Below are 19,508 nucleotides of genomic sequence, written 5' to 3' on the forward strand. Positions count from 1 at the left end.
GTTGAGTGGTTTCTTTCTTGGTTATTAAGTGAAGCACACATTTAGTTTAGGAGATGGTTTTAACAAAGCTGTTCATGGTTAAATGAAAATACTAGCAACATTATGATTGTTTTGCTTTATTTCTTGACATTGGTTTTCTTATAGAAATATGAAGTCCAGCGATGGCTCTGGAGAGAGAAGTAGGCAGAAGTTCTTTCACGTCAAAATGTACAAAAATAATGCATTATGATTTGGGTTGTGTAATCTTTAGACAGATGATTATTAAAATGTATATCTTTTAAACACAGGTGGGACATTGTCATCTGAAAAGAACAGCAACGATCTGCTTTCTTGTTTACCCAAATTATTCTGAGAATATCCTAAACAAAATAAAAATAATGAGCAGACCTCCACGGTTCACATCTAAGAATAAGGCAATCCAGATTATTTGTGCACAATGGATAGATTGCAGTAGGGAGATTAAAATACACACACACACACACAGAGAGACACACACACAGACAGAAACACACACACGCACACGGTCCCTGTAATCGCACTTGCTGGAGATCCAATCTGGCAGTAATGGAATGTTAGAAATGTTAAACTGTATTTCCACATTGGCTTCATAAATTACAAATTGACTCCAATGTCTTTGTAAGAGGAAACCAAACTTCTCACTCTCCAGAGAAGTGAGGCAAGGAACAATTATTGAAAGTGATAATGATAATAATATTGAAATAAAATACTGGTTTAAAAAATTCTATGAATTGTGTTAAACCTATTTATTTCTCTTGAAAATTCCTCATATGTAACTGAATTTAGTTGATGGATTGAGGTTAAGTGAATATATTATAAATATTTATGATGTACTATCACATTATACATAATTTATGGGACTACATGGGAAAATGTACTGACAGATGAAATTCACTAGGAGATATTGTAAAATGCTTCAAGAATAAAAGATGTCAAGCTTTCAAGAATGAATATATATTGTGCAATAGATTTAATACACCACATTGGATTAGGATTGTGTTTTTAGGGATCAAAATAATAAGCTATAGCAGAAACTTAACATACAATATTAATATTCTATTAACAAAAGCTTGATTTTTAAATGCAACCAATATTCTCCACAACTGCAAGAATAATGAGAGTTGTAGCCCAAAACATCTGGAAAGTGGGAAGCACTGATTGTTCACTATCCAATGGTTTGAGATGTGTATACAATTTGAAAAAAATAAAACAAGTAACATAAATAAACCCTGGGAAAATATGAGCGTTTATATATTGTCTATCCCTTTTTCTATCGTTTCTATCTAAGCAATTTTTATGATAATTTCATGGTTTCCAATGTAATAGAAGACCCATGAAAATTCAAGATGAAGGTAGTTATACACATGAAATCCCATATTTCTTACTAAAATAATATTTAGCCTTTCAACTGATACATACAGATGTGCAATTGGCAGCTTGTGTAACTGTTGATTTGCACTCATTGTTTGTATCAAGTACATACTGTATGATCTGTCCTTAATTTAGATAGTGCTCTTAAAAAGAACGCGTGAACAAAATGGAAAAAAAACATTTTTGCTTTAAACTTGGAAGAAAACAGCCACATCTGAAATACCTTATTATTGGCTGTGGAACAAAATTCAAAATGGCTCAAGTGTTATGTCAGAATAAAGCTCAATATGTTTTGAGAATGCTGGCTACACAAAACAATGGAAATTTGGAACAAATTTTTTGCTTCCTTATAATTGAGATCATAACTTATAGCAGTAGCAATAGCAGTTAGACTTATATACCGCTTCATAGGGCTTTCAGCCCTCTCTAAGCGGTTTACAGAGTCAGCATATTGCCCCCAACAACAATCCGGATCCTCATTTTACCCACCTCGGAAGGATGGAAGGCTGAGTCAACCTGAGCCGGTGAGATTTGAACAGCCGAACTGCAGAACTGCAGTCAGCTGAAGTAGCCTGCAGTGCTGCATTTAACCACTGCGCCACCTCGGCTCTATTTTAACTCTGGGTGGCTCCCAATAACAATCTGATCTGGTATACAATATTTTTTCATATTTCCTATGTTATGTAGGTAACTTCAAGAAGAGATGGGGCAATAGCCTATATTGATGGTTACCGATTGAAAATTTGGTCAAAGGGACGATTTTTAAAACATTTTGAGTGTTGTTTATTATATTGTTAGATCTATATGCTACTTTTCCTCAAAGAGATAGTGATGGTTTATATGGGGCTCTTCTTTTGAATTATTCTGACAGCAACAAATCTGTGAGTAATCTGCAATGTGAGAGAATTGTTGATACAAGTTCATCCAATGAGTTTCCATGGTTGATGGTAGCTTTGAATCTAGTATAACACCTTTCTGTATATTGGCACTTTAGAAGAAGAAGAAAAAAACGTAGAAAAAAATACAGGTTTTTTTATCAATTAAAATATCAGCTTGGCATTGTGTTATATTTTCCCTATATTTTCTACCTAAGTAGTCTTGATAAGGGTGTTACTGTTACCTACATAACATAGGAAATATGAAAAAAATATTGTATACCAGATCAGATTGTTATTGGGAGCCACCCAGAGTTAAAATGGCTGGTTATTTCTTTTAAATATATCACCCACTGTAGTTTAGCTTTTTTTTTTACAGAAAGGGGAGATTAGTTCTAGCCAAAATTCAGTCTCTGACTTCTGTCAACTGAAGAATGCAACACACTTGAGGAGCTTGTTTGTTTATCACAGTTAGAGGGTGATAAAAATGTAAATGAGAGTATGGATCTTGAAAGACAAATCTGACATTTTCCTGCGCCATCTGAAAAGTGACCCAAATGAGGCCCATTTTAATGGAGTGTGGGGGACAATGTTTGTGAGTGACAAATGTCAGAATTCTTTCAGCTGGCTCAGCATGTACTGTCAGACTAAATTCTGAAGGACACAAAATCTCAGATAAGCTGGTTTATGCTACCCTGTTTCCCCCCAAATAAGACATGGTCTTATTTTCTTTTGACTCCTGAAATAAGCACTTGGCCTTATTTTCTGGGAGGTCTTATTATTATTTTTTAATAAAAAAATTATTTTCAAACAAACACAAACACACAAAACATATAACATAAAAACCTCTTCAAGTGCATACAGTGTGTCGATTGGTTAAAAGGTCTTTCTGCATCCTTTCCATAGTCATCACTTGAGCTTTATCAAAAATCACATATTGTCAATCAAATATCTTTGTATACATTATTATTATACTTCATATGTTTGATTATCACTATTGTTTCTCCATTTTAAACAAGATATTCTAAATATGTATCCATTTATATTATGATTCATTATATCATCTTCAATATATCCAATAATAAAGAATTTTTTATATCCTATTCTAAGTCATTCTATTATTTTAGCATTGATAACATTCTCTAATTATTTTCAATTCCATGTTTTTTCATTATTAGTATTATCAATTTAATATACATGTATACAAATTGTTATAATTGTTAAATATCCATTAAGCATAGCTATTATTACATCCTTTTTATATGGAACATTAAATTTGAAGTAAATTACATCATCCTGAAATCATCCAATGATATTACATCTTTATATTCTATTCTATATAGAATTATTCATCTTTTATAAAAAGGTTTTTCAACATCATCTCCATCATCATTTACAGTTTGTATAAAATTTCATATTATCAATCTAGTATATATAAATGCTTTATTATCATTATTGATCATTTATTTGACTATAGCTATTATTACTTTGTCTTATACATAGTACTCAAAATTTAACTACATTTAACTAAATTTTATTGTGACATTTCATTTCATCATCCTCTATCCAGAAATAGTGCAGTCCAATATCTCTTGCCATTTGTAGAATCTGTATTCTAAGTGTTTTCTTGATAAGTCTTATGTGGACTTCTCTTGACAACTTGTTATTCATTGCATATGTTATAAAGATTCGAAACCCTCTGTTTCTTTCATCAGTTTGACTTTTGTTATCGCTGGTGCTTCTGCCGAAATTACTCTAATTGTTTCTGCCAAATTTTCTCCCCTTTCTTCATCTATATTTTGACATCTGAGATAGAGTTCCAGTTCATCAATCTCTCCTTTCCATATTTTGCACTTATCATTTCCCTCCACTCTCGATTTGCTGTCAGTGTCAACAATTTTCTTATCACTTTCATTTGTCTCTGTGGTTTTTTGAACTCTGTCCTCAAATTTCATCATTGTTTTATAAGTATTCACAACTCTTACCTCCGTACTTTCTGTATTTTGATCTATAATTTCAAGTCTCTTTTCAATTCTCTCTGTGATTATTAAGACTTTTAAAATTTCTAGCATAATTCTTTGCAATGTCAGTCTCTTTTCTTCTTCAGATTGGGCCATTTTTCCAGATTATAAACACTGCCACTAAAACATCCAAGGCTTTTGCTACGTTTCAAACAAATTCAGTAAAGTTTTTCAGGTCAAAGCTTTCTCTTTCCTTCAAAGAAACACTTGTATAAACAAGACGTTTTCCACTGACCCTTTCAGTAAACAAAGCCAATAGCTTTGTATTATCAGATGTTGCCAAGCCTCTAGCCTCTAGATGGCAGTGTTACATCCTTTCCTTCCGTTTTTGCCTCTGTTTCTAAGCTCCAAATTCTGGAAGAGAAGAAAAAAAAGTTTAAAGATTATGATCTGGCTGAGCCTTGTGAGGAAAGAAACTTTTAATCCACAAATACAAAAAATGGAAAAAGTATAGAGGAAAAAGGGGGGAAAAAACCAGTCCAATTTAAAAGTAAGAGGCACTTGTAAAAAGTCCATCCATAGAAAACAAACAAAATTAAAGTAAAGATAACATGATATTTTTAAACCAGGGTTAATTCGCCGCTTGCTTCCTTCTGTCTTCAATTTTATTTTAACTCTAAGTCTTTTGGGTTTTCTCTTCTCTAATAATAAGGATTTTTCTCACTATTTTGACCCACTGTCTCTCCTATTCTGCTTCCGTTTCACGGGTCTGTCCCAACCTTCTGCACCCATTTTTTCTGCTTCTCTTGTAGCCGTCAAAAAGAGCTTTTTCCTGGATCGATCAGAGGCTTTGCGATGCCCCTGAGATTAGCAGGATGTGCCCTTCTCTATCACCGTTCCTTCAGAACGGTTTAGATCCAAAGGATCGTCCAGCAACAGAGCTATCAACAGCAATCCTGGGACCCCAAGATTGCATGTCGTGTTGTAGCGATGTCAGGCCCCGCCTCTCTGGGGAGGTCTTATTATTTTTGAGGTGCAGGAGGCGGCAAGTGTGGTCACCTCATGGCTGCTGCTGGGTTGCAATATTTTTGGGGAGGGCTTATTTTCAGGGGAGGGCTTATTTTAGTGCATGCTCTCAAAAGCTTGATTGGGCTTATTATCTGGGGAGTCTTATTTTCATGGAAACAGGGTAAGAAAGCTAAACAAATAGTTATAAAAGAATTGTAATGATTGCTGTGAATCAACTGCAAAAGGATTTGTTGTGGAAGCTTTTAATTCTTGTGTTTCTTTTTCCAATAGCTTCAAGCACTGGAAGCCAAAATCTTCAGAGCAAGAATAATAGCTTCCATGTATCTCTTATCTTTGTAATGGACTGATGTGGTATTAGACTATCAAACTCCCTTTTGCCCTTCCCTTTGGGCTAAATCTAGGTAGTTGGCCCTAGAAGGTTCTGAGATTCTTCCGTCAATTCCGTTGTGGCTTTGTGGCTTAGCTCTTCTTCCTTTTCTTTCCCATCCCTAAAGAACTGGAGGAAAAGAAATCTCATTTCATTTCCCCATGCTTCTCATATAAGAATTAGAGGGAAGAGAATTCTCAATATCCCTCAGAGAGGAAATTGCACACAGTGGTTTTTCTAACATCTCAATTTCTGATCAGATTCTCTCCAGATTAGGTCCCTGGCTCAGCTGATAAAGGAGGAGAACCTTGTGGCTTAGTGGTTAACACATCTGCCTAATATGTAATACAGCCCAGGTTTGAATCCCAGTAAGGGTATGGCTAGCTGATGAGAGCTAAATAGCTTGAAACTCCCTTTTGCCCTTCCCTTTGGGCTAAATCTAGGTAGTCGGCCCTAGAAGGTTCTGAGATTCTTCCATCAATTCTGTTGTGGCTTTGTGGATTAGCTCTTCTTCCTTTTCTTTCCCATCCATAAAGAACTGGAGGAAAAGAAATCTCATTTCATTTCCCCATGCTTCTCATATAAGAATTAGAGGGAAGAGAATTCTCAATATTCCTCAGAGAGGAAATTGCACACAGTGGTTTTTCTAACATCTCAATTTCTGATCAGATTCTCTCCAGATCAGGTCCCTGGCTCAGCTGATAAAGGAGGAGAACCTTGTGGCTTAGTGGTTAACACATCTGCCTAATATGTAATACAGCCCAGGTTTGAATCCCAGTAAGGGTATGGCTAGCTGATGAGAGCTAAATAGCTTGAAACTCCCTTTTGCCCTTCCCTTTGGGCTAAATCTAGGTAGTCGGCCCTAGAAGGTTCTGAGATTCTTCCATCAATTTCGTTGTGGCTTTGTGGATTAGCTCTTCTTCCTTTTCTTTCCCATCCATAAAGAACTAGAGGAAAAGAAATCTCATTTCATTTCCCCATGCTTCTCATATAAGAATTAGAGGGAAGAGAATTCTCAATATCCCTCAGAGAGGAAATTGCACACAGTGGTTTTTCTAACATCTCAATTTCTGATCAGATTCTCTCCAGATCAGGTCCCATGGGGAAATGGGAGGTGGTAGAGTTTCCATGCCAACCTGAAGAAGTTGGGGAAGGAATTAAGGCATTCCTCTCACCTTACTCAGAATGCTGTCCTCTGTCTGCAGGCTGAAATAGATCAGGACAGTAAATAAATAGTAATGCTTGTTCCCTTCCCCTCATAATCCAAAGAATTGGTAAGGATTTGGGCATATTGGACAATTAGTTATGTGTCTTCTTTTGGAACTCTCAAGATGACTGAAAGAGTTATCATACAATGCTGGAGGGAAAGATTTACAACTGGTCTGAAGCAATAGATGATTGATAAGCAATATTTGTCTATATTTTTGGAGTTTTTCTTTTTTTAATAGCATTTCTTAGTCTCTTCCTACCCACTCCTACTTTTCCCTTCATGAAGTTTGATGTTATACTTTTTCAGTAACCTTATTTAGGAATCTATTATTTCCCTTTCTTAATTAGTTCACCAGAATAAATTTATTTTCATTATTTTTAAACTTGCTTAAAATTCCTTAATTAATTCACACACATGTACAAAGATAATATCCCACAGTGCAAATATGTCATGCCAATTATTCATAAAATGCTACTCCGCCTATGACAATTTCAGAATATATAAACATCACCAATTTTCAGTTCCTCCAGGTTATGGAAGCAAATTGCATTTATTTTTCAGTTGCATGGGATATGGTATCAAAGAGCAGTATCTCGGGGAAATTGTCCAAAATATGAAGACTATCCTAAAAGAAACACCAGATGGAAAGATTTGATCGTTAAAGGTAAAAAGTCAATGATCATAAAAATGTAGAATGGGCAAGTGTGTGTGTGTGTGTGTGTGTGTGTGTACATACACACACAAACACACATACACACACACACACACATACATACATATATACATATATACATATCTGGTCTTGTTGTATTCGGGTCTTTTCCCGTGTAAGATTGAGATTGTCTTGGCAACGTTTCAGCGAGGTCTCACTCACCATCTTCAGGCTGGGTTTTGGGCTTAAAAGTGTGATCGGAGCTGCCATCTTTCTATAAATCTTGGTGGGTGGGTGTGGAGTGCTGGCTTTGTTTCAATAAGTGGAATACCAATCATGATACAACCACACAACTTATCTGAAACGTTGCCAAGACAATCTCAATTCTTACACGGGAAAAGACCCGAATACAACAAGACCAGCGTATGTATGTATGTATGTATGTATGTATGTATGTATGTATGTATCATTCAATTTAAAATTTTATACAATAAATAAATGATAAGTGATACAATAAAATGTATTGTATAAGAATGAACAAAAATCTAGGGTCAGAATGTAATTTTGTATTTTTAAATTATATACATATATATATATATATATATATATATATATATATATATATATATACACACACACACACACACACACACACACACACACACACACACACACACACACACACACACACACACACATATATATATATATATATATATATATATATATATATATATATATATATATATATATATATACACATACACATATATATATATATATGTTATATTTATGCTGATAAATAAATAAAGGGAGACTAGTATAGATCTATTTCAAGCTATTTAGCTCTCATCAGCTAGCCATACCCATGTTTGGGAATCGAACCTGTGCTCCATTGCCTCCCAGGCAGGGAGTTAACCATTTGAGCTACAGAGAACGACTCCTTATCAGCCAGCCAGGGTGGGAGGTATATACTCAAAGTCACAACCCCTGGTATGCCCAAGTATGGGAGGAAGGTCACACTTCCACTCTCTGTCATTAGGCTCGTCACAAGAGACCATCCAGACAGAAACATATACATATACATATACATATACATATACATATACATATACATATACATATACATATACATATACATATACATATACATATACATATACATATACATATACATATACATATACATACATACATACATACATACATACATACATACATACATACATACATACATATATATATATATATATATATATATATATATATATATATAATTTAAAAATACAAAATTACATTCTGACCCTAGATTTTTGTTCATTCTTATACAATACATTTTTAAAATTTTTCCCTGAGTGATATTTGAATGAATCAGTCTTTCCACTTATTACTACTTTATCAATGGCTGACATTTTAAATTGAATGATTCTTCATATATGATTCTTCTGCTTTTGCAATAATGTATAGTACATTGAAAAATTTGGATTATTTATATGTTGATTCATGAATGAGAAAGGACAGTATTATTTGATGAACTAATGAGTGTGAACCAAAAGCTAAGAGAGAAAACATGATACATGTGATGTGTACTCTCTCTTAAGTTTATATGGTAGCCATGATTCACATGTGATCTCATTACAGCAGAGAACAATCTGGAATCACTAAGATTAAGTATCATGTAAGAAAAATTGAATGGGTTGCTTCTTATGGACATGATAAATATAGAGAAGATAACAGAATGCAAAAACAAAGATCTCTTACGGCCAAACCAGGTGTACAGAAAGAAAGCAGATCACTTCTCCAAGTGTCTCCTTGAATCAGGATTACAGAAAGCAAATCACTTATCCAAGTGCCTCTCACAAACAAACCATGACCGATGAACAATGAACCATGAACAAACGACGAACGTTGACTTCTGCAACCAGGGCGTGGCACCATCAGTCCTTTTATCTCCAGAAGACCACACTAATGAGCCCCAGCTGCATTGTTATTCCTGCATCCCGACTCAACTCACAGCAAACTTCTGCTGAGTCACAACAGGTGAGAAGGATTGTGAGGTATAATTACCGTCTTATGTACTGCTTGTATTTGGGATTTATAATAATGGGAAGCAACATACAAATACTGGAAATAACTAGATAAATAACATTGGAATTTCAGAGCAGAGTAACTCTTGTTCATTTAGCTAAAGTAGATAAGCAGTACATACTTAACTCCTGTCATTAAATAGTGTCATAAGTGAGGGCTGTTATCGAGATGTAATAGTTCTTTAAGTAATGAAGTGTAAAAAGCTTGAACTGAAGAAATGATTCATTTTTCAGAATGCTTAAAAGCAACTTGAAAGAGAATCCTAGTTCACTCAAATACTAACATCATTCAGGAGGTGTAGAATGAGCACTGATGTTGAAGGAAATGACAAGTCTGACTCCAACTTAAATGCTTTCAACTGAACATCTGTAGAGAATGTCAGATCTGGTTGACTCCAGAAATATGAAATTCATATACAGTATATTTTGATTCAGTGGCTCTCTGAGGTGAAGCCAAATTTCCTCCAGAGGAACCTCAACTGAATTAAAATATTTCCAAAATTTAATGAGCCCCCAGGCAACGATGGATTAGTCTGTGCAAACATAATTTTTGTGAGTACTCATAATCAGGACATAAATTTGGTGGAACCAGGGACATGCAGTCAGGGGAGGCAGGAGAGGCAGAGCCTCACCACTGTCATCATGAAAAGAAAAAAAATGTAAAAGGAAAAAGGCAAGAGCTGAGGTCAGGCTGAGCTAGTTGCTGCCAGAGTCACCGTGGATGACTCTGCTTAACTGTTTAAAAAAGCCTCTAAAAAAGCACCCTCTACAGGAGGAGGCAGGAGAATGACGTGCCTCATCTAATCTGACTTTAGGCATTTTATGATCACTCAAGTAGAATTAAGCAAGGGTTAAAAGCCTAAAAATTCCTGACATAGGTGAGGCACGTCATTCTCCTGCCTCCTCCTGTAGAGGGCATTTTTAGAGGCTTTTTAAACAGTTAAGCAGAGTCATCCATGGTGACTCTGGCAGCAACTAGTTCAGCCTGACCTCAGCTCTTGCCTTTTTCCTTTGCCAGGACCAAGACTCTACTTCTTGCTTTTTAAGGAAGCCTGGGTCAGAACACTAACAGGCAAGTATATCTCTTTGACCTGGAGAATTTTTACAGAAACTTTTATACTAAGATTATTGATCCTTCAAACTCAGGAGAGGTTGTACTGGCTTCTTGAGATGTTCTAACTTTTTAGCAAGAGTCTCCTCGAAGACTAACTAGATATTTAGGAATTTACTTCTGAAATAAAAGTTGCTTACCCATTTCAAATATACAAAGTTTGAAAACAAAGAAATAATGTTTTGCTATTACTAATCTAGTCCAATGAGAAGAGGACATCTGAAAAAAAATGCACCAGTTCTGGAATCCACCTGTTCTGGAAAAAATGACATCCAGAATAAGAAATAACAGAACAGAGACTAGCAGGTCAATGTCAATTCATAATATGAAATAAAGTATTCACAGAAGTAAAATTGGAAGGAAAGTGGCAAAAAAAATGGCAAAGAACCAGGGGTGAAATCCAGCAGATTCTCACAGCTTCCGGAGAACTGGTAGCAGAAATTTTGAGTAGTTCAGAGAACCGGCAAATACCACCTCTGACTGGCCCTAGAGTGGGGTGGGAATGGAGATACTAATACAGAAAAATTCCTTCTGCATTTAATCAACCGATGCATCACAAAAAGCATTATGTCTATAGGACTGCAGGAAAAAACTTTCACAGGTAAAAAGTGAAGACAATAGATGAAGGAATGGAATTAGAGGTTTGGGAGCTGTGGTTCCCCCCTCCCCTTTGCAAACTTCTGGAAATGAAGCCATACTAAAGATTACATTAATGCTTTGGGTAGAACTCAGACTTAAGACAATGATCTAAGATATTAATGGACAATTAGAGCAATCCATTAGTGGAAAAAGTAATGGAAAGAATGACTTATTCTCATATCTCCTGGATTGTGATTGTTGTTGTTGTTAGTTGCAAAGTCATGTCCGACCCATCGTGACCCCATGGACAACGTTCCTCCAGGTCTTCCTCTCCTCTATCATTCTCTGGAGTCCATGTAAGCTCACGCCTACTGCTTCAGTGACTCCATCCAGCCACCTCATTCTCTGTCATCCCCTTCTTCTCTTGCCCTCAATCTTTCCCAGCATTAGGCTCTTCTCCAGTGAGTCTTTCTTCTCATTAGGTGGCCAAAGTATTTGAGTTTCATCTTCAGGATCTGGCCTTCTAAAGAGCAGTCGGGGTTGAGCTCATCTAGGACTGACCAGTTTGATCGCCTTGCGGTCCAAGTGACTTGCAGGAATCTTCTCCAGCACCATAGTTCAAAGGTCTCAATTCTTTGGCACTCAGCCTTTCTTATGGTCCAAATTTCACAGCCATACATTGCAACTGGAAAAATATGTGATATACCCATATATCTTAACCTCCAACACATGCATGTGAGATCTTTGTCACAAAATGGACAATTCTCTCCTCATCAATACAACCGTTTTGATAGACATAGACAATTGTATAGATTTCTTTATCTGCTTCTTGGCAGGAAGAAAGGGGTTAATATCACTAGAGCATTATTTTTCAATCTTGGCAACTTTAAGATGTGTGAACTTCAACTCTCAGAATTCTCCAGCCAGTATGCTGGCTGAGATGCTCTGGGAGTTGAAATCCACACATCTTAATGTTGCTAAGATTGAGTAATACAGCCCTAGAATATAGGAACCGCAACCCCAAAGTTCTTCTGGAGCTTTAAATGAATCCATAGATAATATCCTTGTTTCCACAGAGTCAATTTGAAATAATCTAATTGCCACAGCCAGCCAATAAGAGTTATTCCCAGATAATTTTCTAAGGTGAAGACTTCTACCCTTGTTCCATCTTGAATATAGGTTGCCATAATATACTGTATAGGTTAGCCTTTGAGTGATTACTAAGAGAGCATTTGCAATGAAGTTTTAGAAGTACAATAAGTACTTCTATAATGGTTTCAGAATTTTGAAACTGGCTGTAATGGATGTAGAGATGGTGCAAAACAGATTTTCCAATTTTTGTTGACTTCAGAGCGGGTTAGCGTTTGATTTTTAAGTATAAAGTCTCTTAAGCTTCACAATAATTTTTCCAAAAATGATAATCATAGCACAAATTTTTAGCAATCATGCCACTAAATTGGCATGATTTAGTCTCAAACAAAGGGTTGGGAAGGTGGCAGGTCTCTCATTCCAGATTTAGTTCGTGAGATAACCAAGCAAGTACATTTGGATAGAATGGACTGGGAACACAATTGTTCTGATGAAGCCAAGAGAAGGGTAGAAAAATGTGAATGTGAATCACCCAAGGATGTTAGGTATATTCAATAATACGTGTATGGCTTTGTTTATAGTGCACTCTTGTTACATAAATTAGTTTATGTCCTGCCTTTTGCATGCAGGTATCTTACTTTGGATTTTATTTGCTTTTTAATACAATCCATTGAGAAAAACATCTAGTTAGATGTAGACATATGAAATATTAATCATGCTATGGGTAAAGGTGTATTGCTATTATAATTCATTTTGTGAAGTCAACAGAAATGAAAGAACCTTATAACATTATGGAATTGGCTTTGGCTTCCTTATTGTAAGAAGATTATTAACACATTTTTGGACGTAAGAATATGATCTTCTAACAGTACTCTTTCCCAAATGGATTATATTAAATATAGCTGCTCATAATGAATTCCTTAAACAATTTAATGTAACATATGCTTGCAAGAGGGAGAATATATAGGTAGATATTTCTCTTTGATGTGAAAGTGGGTTGAAAAGAAGTTCCAAAGAACAGATCTTTTGTGAACGAGCAAATACAGTAATGAAATTGATCAGTAGAAAAAGTTCTATTGGCAACTCATCCAGTGGTGGGATTCAAAATTTTTTACTACTGGTTCTATAGGCATGGCATGGCATGGCTTGGCTTGGTGGGCATGACATGGTAGGTGTGGCTTGGTAGGTATGGCTTGGTGGGTGTGGCAGGGGAAGGATACTGCAAAATCCCCATTCCCTCCCCACTCCTGAGGGAATGATACTGTAAAATCTCCATTTCCACTCCATTCCAGGGCAAGGATACTGTAAAATCCCCATTCCTTCCCCACTCCACTAATCTGCTTTCTGTTCTCCTGTGCAGAGCAACAGAAGAAGAACCAGCCAATCAGCTGGGAAACTGATCAGCTGGGACTCGGGAGGCAGCGAATAGATGTGGGCAGAGCCAGCCAGAGGTGGTATTTGCCAGTTCTCCAAACTACCCGTATTTTTCAGAGTATAAGACGCACCCTTTTCTCTCAAAAAAGAGGCTGAAAATCTGGGTGCATCTTATACACTGAATACAGCATTTTTTTCCTCCTGAAACCCCACCCCTTCACCAAAATGCTTATAGGAGGCTTTCAGAGAACTCCTAGGGGCTGGGGAGGGCAGAAATATGCAAACAATGGGCCTTTTTTGCTCAATTTTGCCCCTTATCCCCAGGAGAACTCTATAAGCTTCCTAATGTCCTTATTTGGACAAAAATGGGCCCATTTTTGTGAAAAGTGGGCCATTTTTTCTTGGTTTTGCCCCCCCCCCCCAGCAACACTCTACAAGCTTCCTAAGGGCTATTCATGCCCCCCTTTTTAAAAAGGGGCCTGTTTTCGCAAAAAACGGGCTGCTTTGGGGAGGTTTGCAGAGTGCAAAAACTTTTTTTAAAAAAATTTGCCTCTTCAAAACCTTGGTGCGTCTTATACTCCAATGCATCTTATACTCCGAAAAATATGGTACTCAAAATTTCCACTACCAGTTCACCAGAACTGGTCAGAACTGGCTGAATACCACCTCTGAATTCATCTTGCCCAAGTGATTGGAAACCAGCTTTCTTTCTTTAAACAGAAAGTCGCATTGACCAATGATCTCTGGAGAGCCAGGGATGGAGGCCATGCCTCCATCCTGGTACTCCTTGACCTCTCGGCGGCTTTCGATACCATCGACCATGGTATCCTTCTGCGACGACTGCGGGAGGTGGGGGTGGGAGGCACTGTTTTACAGTGGTTCTCCTCTTACCTCTCGGGCAGGTCGCAGTCGGTGTTAGTCGGAGGGCAGAGATCGACCCCTAGGCCCCTAACATATGGGGTGCCGCAGGGTTCGGTCCTGTCCCCCCTTCTTTTTAATATCTACATGAAACCACTGGGCGAGATCATCCGACGGCACGGGATAAAATACCACCAATATGCGGACGATACGCAGTTGTATCTGTCCGCCCCGTGCCAACTCAATGAAGCGATGGACATGATGTGCCAGGGTCTTGAGGCCATTAGAGACTGGATGGGGGTTAACAAGCTTGTACTCAATCCAGATAAGACCGAGTGGCTGTTGTGCTTCCCTCCCACTAATTGGCCCAGTGTTCCATCTCTCAGGCTGGGGGGTCAAATTATACGCCCCTCAGATAGGGTCCGCAACTTGGGAGTCCTCCTGGATCCACAGCAGACTTTTGAACATCACTTGTCAGCTGTGACCAGGGGGGCATTTGCCCAGATTTGTCTGGTATGCCAGTTGCGCCCCTACCTGAACCGGGAGGCCCTCACAACAGTCACTCGTGCCCTTGTGACCTCTAGGCTGGAGTACTGCAATGTGCTCTACATGGGGCTGCCCTTGAAGAGTATCCGGCGACTTCAGCTGGTCCAGAATGCGGCCACGCGAGTGATCGTGGGTGCACCTCGCTTCACCCACATAACACCTATCCTCCGCGAGCTGCACTGGCTACCTGTTGCTCTCCGGGTGCGCTTCAAGGTGCTACTTGTCACCTACAAAGCCCTTCATGGTATTGGGTCTGGGTACTTGAGAGACCGCCTACTGCCAATTACCTCCACTAGACCGATCAGATCACATAGATTAGGCCTCCTCCGAATTCCATCAACGAGCCAATGTCATCTGGCAACTACCCGGAGGAGAGCCTTCTCGGTGGCTGCTCCGACCCTCTGGAACGAACTCCCCATGGAGATTCGTACCCTCACCACCCTTCAGACCTTCCGCACTGCCCTTAAAATCTGGCTGTCCCAGCAGGCCTGGGGCTAAAGACCCTAACCCCACCCGAATGGTATGATTGTTGTGTTCTCTTTTAATAATGTATTGTTTTATGTTCATAATTTGTTTTGTCCTCCCCTTCCCCTAACTTGTGAGCCGCCCTGAGTCCCCTCAGGGAAAAGGGCGGCATACAAATAAATAAACTATAAACTATAAACCATATTAAAAGAAATTCTTTCTGGTACCTCTAGAACCATTTTAATGCACAAAAAAGGCTGAAAACATATTGATATTACTTTCAAAATGTGTAAAAAAACAAACAAACAAGTAAGAGGAAACTAGTAATATATTATCTATTTATATCTACCAAAGAGGGAAACCAGCACAAGGTTGCAGAATGACAGGCAGACACAGATATGATCTTTGTGCTTTCCTGTCTACCTTATTAATTCTTTTCACATGGATGCTAAATGCTATTGATTGTTTTTCTTATCTACAGAACACAATCTAGAACAGTGTTGCTCAAACTTGGGAACTTAAAAATGTGTGGATTTAAATTCACAGAATCCTCATCCAGGCATGCTGGCTGAGGCATTGTGGGAGTTCAAGTCCACCCATCTTCAAGTTGCTAAGGTGAAGAAACTCTGATCTAGAATGTTTTGTAAAGGATGGAGTATTGATTAGTTGTGTTGATATTGCATGAAATTTGAGGGTACTTTAACTCACATGTTATGATCATATTCTTTATACTCCTTTTTGCGTAATGTTATATAATATGTTGGCAGAATTATAGGGAAAACTGTTCTTTTATAGATATACACAGTGCATTGAATCAGATGCCAACTATTTGGAATCTAGTGTGTCCAGAAAAAAATATTTTTCATATGCTAGAAACATAAAAAGAATAATTCTTATCAGGTGGAAAAAACTGTAATTCCCAATATAAAGGAGTGAATTTTAGAGATGTGTGATTTAGTAATTCTGGAGAAAATTATATATCATTTAATGTCATGTTATCCCTGCAATAACTGTGAGAGGACTCTTGAAGTCCTAGTAGACAATCACTTAAATATGAGCCAGCAGTGTGCAGACAAAACAGCCAACACAGTTCTAGGCTGCATTAACAGGGGGATAGAATCAAGATCATGTGAAGTGTAACTTAGTACCAGTTGGTCAATGTGCCTTGGTAAGATCACACTTGGAATATTGCATTGGATTTTGATTGTCATAATATCAAAAAGATGTTGAGATTCTAGAATCTCAACATCTTTTTGATATGAATGCAGAGAAAATGATGAGGGACTGTTGGCTAAAACATATAAAGAACTGGTGCAGGAATTGGGTATGTATAATTTAATGGAAAGAAGGACTTGGAGTGACACGATATCAGTGTTCCAATATCTAAGGGGCTACCACAAAAAGAGAAGGTCAACTTATTCTCCAATGGGCATGACAAGAAGCAATGGATGAAAAGTAATCAAGGAGAGAACCAGCCTAGAACTTAGGAGAAATTTCCTGACAAAACAATTAATTAGTGGAATAACTCCATTGCAACACTGGATGGTTTTGAAGAAGAGATTGGACTACCATTTTTCTGAAATGGTATAGAGTTTCCTGCTTGAGCAGAGGATTGGGCTAAAGACCACCAATGTTACTTCCAATTCTGTTATTTATTCCCTCTGGAAAATATCTTTGGTTTGAATTTTGGAAGTGTAGATTTTATTTTTAAATGCAGAATCAGGAACATGGAACATAGTTGTTGTTCTAGCTGGGAGAACGCGGTCAGACAAATGGAGGCGAGCCAGGACTTCAAGTCAGCTAACAGTTTATTTCTAACAGGTTGCCAAATGCAGCACTTCACATTTCACGCATATCAGCTAACTGGCAACAGCTGAGCCCTGTTTGACAGCTCTTTATATACCCCAGCTGTCAAACAGGTAACCAATCAGTAACAAGGACACACACCCCTAGCAAAACGGACCAGAGAGGAAACTGTAGTACACAACAGTTGTAATTACATATTCTTTGTTTTTTAAAAAAATTACATGTTTACTTGCTTAATTTGCTTTTCTTTTTTTCTTTGGTGATTGTTCATTTTTATTTTCTGTTTGTTTGAAAATGAATTAATAAACAATATTCAATTTTTTTAAAAAAATCAATGCTGATGCTGGAATAAGCATCCTGGGTGGGAGAGCAAATTGTTGGAATCTCTGCTATCAAGTGCGCCACCTCTATCACTGCGCCACCTCTAGGAGCTGAGGTAGCGCAGTGGTTAAATGCAGCACTGCAGGCTATTTCAGCTGACTGCAGTTCGGCTGTTCAAATCTCACCGGCTCAGGGTTGACTCAGCCTTCCATCCTTCCGAGGTGGGTAAAATGAGAACCCGGATTGTTGTTGGGGGCAATATGCTGACTCTGTAAACTGCTTAGAGAGGGCTGAAAGCCCTATGAAGCGGTATATAAGTCTAACTGCTATTGCTATTGCTAAGTATTTAGGTTTGAAAGAAGAGTAACGATGGAATATGAATAGGCCCAGTATGGAAACACGAAGTAGCAGGACCTAGAAAGGAGAATGATGCCCATGGCCAGAGACAGCAAGAAGGAACTCGCTTAGGAAACACATTTTGCATGGCTTGCTTTTAATTGGGCCTTGTTGGCTTCTGAATCCTATATGGAGATAAATCAAAGTGTTTTGTACTCTTCCCTTAAGCATACACTCCATCTAACAAAATAATAATTCCTTGGATGCACATATGTTATTACATATAGCAGTTCAACCCATCTGGATCCCATATTTTTCCAAAGCTGTGCTGGACTTAGTGACTGGATCTTATTATGAGGCACACATACTAATTTTGCTAAGTCTAAATGCCATGAGAGAATAAATGCAAGCTGAGATCCTGGAGGTTTAAGATGATTTATTTTGGCCTGTCACTGCTACTTCATCTTGGCCAATGAACATGTAAATCAGTTAAGTCAGTCCATTACCTTTTTGTACCAGAAGTAGAAAATCCAAATTGTTCCTTAGCAGGCACATCTGTGGTCCTCACCCAAAATTCATGGTGCATGGTACCACTATTCACAAATTCATATGCTTGTTGATATTGCGACAGAACTCTTGCTGTTCAACTATTCTACGTTCCTCTCCCTTCACTTCATGCATGTGCACTAAAAACCGCTTTTAAAATTCATCATTGTTTGTTTAATTCTACTGCAGAGCATAAATGGAAACGACATCTCTGTGTTACCCATATAATATTATGGAAATATCTACTGTTCCCGAATTTCCTCTAGCTTCCGAAAGCAGTTATGATTTTATGCCATGCAGTTAAATATTGTTCTATTTTGCGAATTCAACATGGAAATGTTGTTCTGGCAGCATTTTAGTGGCATATATAAAGTGTAAAAACTCCATCCAAGTTTCATCTTCAATATACAGCAACTGACAACATGAATCATTTTGTAGGAGTAAAAAATAGGAAGTGATAGAACTTTTTGTAAGTCTTCAAAGCCTCAATTAGCAGATCTGCTCCAGGAAGTAAACATGTCATAGTAATCCATTTGTTGTCTTCTATTTTATTCAGATGAGCACCTGGTAAATTCCCGAAGAACTACAGAAAACAGCATTCTGCCCAGCCTGTTCATTAAAGAACCCTGCCTGTGTTTACTGCCATCATATATAATCTTGTAATAACCATTTTCAGTCACACAACCAGGTCTGCTTTTCTTGGAGTTAAGAACTAAACAAATTGAATCATTGCCAGCTGCTACAATGTATTCATTTATAGCCCCTGAAAGTTATACCACTTCTTCATCTGTTCCTTGAGAATATGCTTCTGCCTACGAATTGCAAAAAAAGAAGAAGAAGAAGAAAAAGAAGTAGAAACAGAATGTTTCAACAGAATGGAAGATATATTTTACATGATTTGGTGCAG

The sequence above is a fragment of the Thamnophis sirtalis genome, unplaced genomic scaffold (genome assembly GCF_051295495.1).
Source record: "Thamnophis sirtalis isolate CommonGarterSnake01/CBP01778 unplaced genomic scaffold, rThaSir2_p1.2 scaffold_2, whole genome shotgun sequence".
Taxonomy (NCBI): Eukaryota; Metazoa; Chordata; class Lepidosauria; order Squamata; family Natricidae; genus Thamnophis; species Thamnophis sirtalis.